A 6,000-nucleotide genomic window follows, 5' to 3' on the forward strand; every position below is an offset into this window, starting at 1 on the left:
GCACCTCTACTGGGCAAATAACTAGAAAATACTTACCTAATGATTAGGTACATATTGAAGGTAATTAGGTAGGTATTGTAGATAATGCACTATCATTATCAGAAGACAGTTTGTGTATTGGGAAGCTTTCAAATTATTGTGGTGGATACAAGTTTTCCACAATTTTAATTTTTGCTAAAGACCTTGAATTTTATCATTAGTAGTTGTTTTCCTTGAAGTGGCAGGCTCATTTTGTTCACTTTAAAGAAAATGTTTGCTAAATCCTCAAATCTTATGTAGTTTGTCTAGTCAGTAGATATTATCAAGTAAAAATAGTGTGCCATGAGAAAAATAGATAATTTACAGCTAAAACAATCACACGAGCACTCATTATTAATACAAACATCCCATTTCTATGTAGAGTAGAAGTGCTTTATGCATATTATTCATGTGTTACACAGAATATTAAAATATTATAGCCTCATGGTCAAGATTAAATTCATAATGTTTCCTCCTTCTTCAAGGATATTCTTAAATGAAACTATTTTATTTTTTGTGCCACACCCACTGCTTTGATTCATGCTCAGGCACTAGAAGTTTATCCAACATTGACTTTACACCACCAGTGCTCTATACAGTGAAAAGGATAAATAACAATTTACTATTATGAAGAACATATTTTTGATCACACAGACCCCCTGAAACAATGTTGGGGACTCCAAAAAGCCTGTAGACCATACTTTGAGAATGACTGTTGTAGATAAGTCATTGCCCCTAAGCTTCTGAAATGGAGAGGGTCTCTTTCATAAAATAATAAAATACTCTGATTGCAAGTATATAGAAATACCAAAGTATTAAAAATGTCTAATCTGGATTATATATATGACATTTCTAATATCTTTATTTTATGACTGAGATGAGGCTAAGTTGGCTTCATTCTAGCCTGTAAACATGATTAATTTGCTATGCATTGAACAACTGAATGTACGAATGCTGTGACATATGGTTAATATCTCTATTTTATACATGAGAGTTTTGCTGAAGGGAAGTTGATTGATTTCAGAGTATAAGATGAAGTCAAGAGTTAAAGCCAGATCTATCTGAATTGAATAGCTGTGCTCTTCCTAACATATTTTGGTGTCTTCCCATAGTATAAATAGTAACTCTAGAAATGAAATGGAAAAAAAAATAATAGAAGTTGATAATTACATGCAGATATCACTATATTTCTATTTCTTTTTTTTTTTTTTGCTTTTTTTTCATTTCAGCATATTATGGGGTTACAAATGTTAAGGTTACATATATTACCCATGCTCCCCTCCCCCATCTAGTCAGAGACTCAAGTGTGACCATCCCCCAAACGTTGCACATCTCATTCATTGTGTTTGTATATACTCATCCCCTCCTCCCCCTCCCACCTGCCCAATACCCGATAAATGTTTTTCCTATATGTCCACTTAGGTGTTGATCCATTAATACCAATTTGCTGGTGAGTACATGTGGAGCTTGTTTTTCCATTCTTGAGATACTTCACTTAGTAGAATGGGTTCCAGCTCTATCCAGGAAAATACAAGAGGGTACCATTGTCTCTTATAGCTGAATAGTACTCCATGGTATACATATACCACATTTTATTAATCCACTCATGAATTGATGGGCACTTGGGTTGTTTCCACAACTTCGCAATTGTGAATTGTGCTGCTGTAAACATTCGAGTGCAGGTGTATTTTTCATAAAGCGACTTTTGATCTTTTGGGTAGATGCCCAGTAGTGGAATTGCTGGATCAAATGGTAGACCTACTTGTATCACTTTGAGGTATCTCCATATTGCTTTCCACAGAGGTTGAACTAGTTGGCAGTCCCACCAGCAGCGTAGGAGTGTTCCTCTCCCTCCACATCCATGCCAGTATTTATTGTTTGGGGACTTTTTGATAAAGGTCATTCTCACTGGAGTTAAATGATATCTCATTGTGGTTTTGATTTGCATTTCCCTGATGATTAGAGATGTTGAGGATTTTTTCATATTTTTTTTGGCCATTATTCTGTCTTCTTTTGAGAAGTTTTTAATTCTGCAGTTCGTATGAAGCTTAGCCTCAATGAGCTTTTCCATGGTTGCTACTTTAAATTTAACTCATGATATCTACTTCAGTTTGAAACCTGAGGCTTTTAATAACTGTCATTTTTTTAATCCGGTCACAAATTAGTGAAGTCAAAATTGATTACTTCTATTTGTCACTGTTCTGTCTTTAATCTTTCTAATACTTTCCAAGCAATTTGCTCTTAATTTGTTTAGCTTATGGAAATTGCTACTGGTGGAATTATGTTTGAGATTTCTCCAAAAGACCATTTCATCAAAGATAAGAGCTAAGTTTGAAAAAGTGTAATTATATTGTTTGGAAACATATTGAGGCCTAATTTTCCATAACTCCAATTCATCTCTGGACAATTATTGCCATTTCCTTCTGATACTGGCAGAATTGGATATGACATAAATGTTAGGTTGATCCAATGTTTTATGGTTCTTTATGATGCCTCTACAAGTAGCTAAATCAATATTACCAAGATTCATTACTCATAGCTCTATGAAAACAGACATCTGGGAAATGTTTCATTCATGCCACTCTTGGCTTGAGATACAGGGGGAGGAGGTAGAATGATCAACTGAAATGACTTCCCTCCATGCTTCATCCTCTAACCCAAATACAATTTAGAATTTATTGTCCTACTTCTATAACTATCTTTTTCCTCTTTACGTACTGGGTTATCTCATTTCATCCATACCCTGAATATGGACATTGGTATAGCGAAAAGAACCCTGGGCCAGGAATACAATGACCTGAGATGTGGAAAATACTATAACCTAGGGTACTTCTCTTTTATGAATCTTAGGTTGTTTTTGTTTTTTTTTTTTCCGTTGTAAAATGAAGAGGTTGGGTAAAATGAACTGAAGTTTCTTCAAGCTCTGTCTTTGTGAGAGTAAGGAAAGAAGAAGGAAACAAGTTATAATATTCACTTACAGAAATAATCAAACTAGGAGCTAAAGAATAATACTCAATAATGACACTGTTTTGATAATCCTGACCAGAACTTTGTGGTCCAGGCTTATGATAAAGTCATAGACATCCTGATCCTTTGAAGGTGCCCATATAATATTCTGTATATGATGAATACAATTAACTGTGTCCAAAACACTGCCAACATAAAATGTCAGTTCAATGGATGAAAACCTTCCAAAATTGTTCGAATGACTTTTCTCCGTTTTAATTTTCTAGTAGTCTAGTAAAGATATAATCTCAAATTCAAAACCTCACTAATAAGACAATCAACATATTTATTAAAGGCATTTTAGAAAACATGTGAAAACTCATAAAATTAACTACAGAATAAAAATATGATGGTATAAAAGTGACTTTGAAACAAAAGTCTAAAACAGATTAAATTAAATGCAAAGGATATACTGACCAAATTTAGTCATGGTTTAGAATATTGTCCTTTCCCATTGTGCAGTCTTGGCTGCTAAAACCAATGATATAACACGTTGTTACTACAATGATCCAGCAATTGCCCCCAGGCATGCTGGGCTTTACTGGATAGCCCAGTGAGTGTATATAGGTTTATCAGAGTGCCATCTCATAATGAACCAGGCAAGCCCTTCAGTTGATTAGTTCTTTATCCACTAATCAACTGAAGGGCTTGCCTGGTTCCAGTTGATTAGTGCCCATCAGTTGATTAGTGGATAAAGAAAACCTGGAGTGTATATGTGTGTGTGTATACACACACACATAGACACACACACACACAAACACCATGGAGTACTACTCAGGTATAAAGAGGACTGAATTAACGTCTTTTTTAGCAATTTGGGTGGTAGTGGAGACCATTCCCTAAGTGAAGTAAGTATCTCAGGAATGGAAAAACAGATACCGTGTTTCCCCGAAAATAAGACAGTGTTTTATATTTAGTTTTCCTCAAGAAGACACCCTAGGGCTTATTTTCAGGAAATCTACATTTATTTAAATATAGTTAAGTATGTATGTACCCTTATTACGTGATTGTGGAAAGGTCAGTCCTAATGGCATTTAATTTGACAAGGATGCATTTTAGAATAATAAACAGTGCTATGAAAATTATGTGTGCTTGGAATGCTCTGTTCTAAGTAGAAAGCAAGGCTATTTAAATATAAATCAAAAGTTAAATGACCACCCATTTTGAGGAGATCAATCAGAAGACAGGAGAATGAAAAACGATTTCAGGTTTTAGGGAGTTCTTGAGCTTAGAAATGTTTTATTTTCTATTTATACAGAAAACAAGTTACAAAATGGCTTTGGAAGATAACTTCTAAATTAATCAAACTCAATATGATGGTTTAAAATGAGGACATTTCCAATCACATTTGTGATTATATTCTGTCTGATTGTAATTTCAGGGAAATAGATAAAACTATTGCTGCAGATTACTATAAAATTGATATAATAAATTTGAGTATGTTGAATAGATTATTCCATAAGACTGTAAAATTTTAATAAAAAAATAGAAGCACTACAAAGTCTACTGAAGAATTAGGTTCATCTATAATTCATGTATATAGATACACAGAAGCATGAACCAGAAGCATGAGCATAAAACATGCAGGTCTGTGTTTTCAAATATTTGTGGAAATATTGCTTTTCCAAGTCATTAACTCATTATTTTGTGTGTGTGTGTGTGTGTGAAACAGAGTCTCACTCTGTTGCCCCCGCTAGAGTGCCGTGGCATCAGCCTAGCTCACGGCAACCTCAAACTCCTGGGCTCAAGCAATCCTGCTGCCTCAGCCTCCCGAGTAGCTGGGACTACAGGCATACATCACCACACCCGGGTAATTTTTTCTTTATATTTTTAGTTGACCAATTAATTTGTTTCTATTTTTAGTAGAGATGGGGTCTTGCTCTTGATCAGGCTGGTTTTGAACTCCTGACCTTGAGCAATCTGCCTGCCTCGGCCTCGCAGAGTACTAGGATCATAGGCGTGAGCCACCGTGCACAGCCTTGTTAATAGTATGTTTTACAATGCTGTGGAGGACTCATGTCACAAATTTGTACTTGTGAACTATAACATTGGTGTATATATAATATATAAAATATATGAAAAGTGCTCAACATGACTAATTAAATACTAGATGTTGGCACAGTTGTGGTAAAAAGGAATGTTTATACATTGTTGGTGGGAATGTAAACTTGTACAACTGCTATGGAAATCAGTATAGAGATTAATAAAAGAACCAAAAGTAGACTCACCATTCAATCTAGCAATCTGAATACTAGGTACCTACCCAAAGGAAAAGAAGTAATTTTTATGAAAAACACCTGTACCCAAATGTTTATCACAGCACAATTCACAATAGAAAAGATATGGAATCAACTCAAGTGCCCATCAGTTGATAAGTGGATAAAGAAACCCTGGAGTGTATATTTGTGTGTGTGTCTATACACACACACACAAACATCATGGAGTACTAGTCAGGTATAAAAAGGACTGAAATAATGTCTTTTGCAGCAACTTGGGTGGTAGTGGAGACCATTCCCTAAATGAAGTAAGTATCTCAGGAATGGAAAAAGAGATACCGTGTTTCCCCAAAAATAAGACAGTATCTTATATTTAGTTTTCCTCAAGAAGACACCCTAGGGCTTATTTTCAGGAAATCTACATTTATTCAAATATAGTTAAGTCGTCTTCTTCTGGAACATCATTATAGTAAAATGGCAGCCACAGCTTTCCTTCTTCCCCCTGGGGACACACAATACCGAAAGTGGAGCGTCCCACTCCTCACTTCACTGAGGAGACTTTCCTTCAAAGCCTCAGCTTGCAGCATGCACAGGATGGCCAGGACCTGACAGGGGGAGCCAACCTTGTTGGTGGGGATGCCCCCACCTTTCTGGTCACCTCTGGGATAGTAGCTGTCACAATGGGGCAGATGAGAAGGGCTGCTCGTTTTCTTTTTCACTCCATGACGAAATGCATGGGTTGTGCAGATACGCTGCATAG

This window comes from Microcebus murinus, chromosome X (assembly GCF_040939455.1).
Source record: "Microcebus murinus isolate Inina chromosome X, M.murinus_Inina_mat1.0, whole genome shotgun sequence".
Lineage (NCBI taxonomy): Eukaryota > Metazoa > Chordata > Mammalia > Primates > Cheirogaleidae > Microcebus > Microcebus murinus.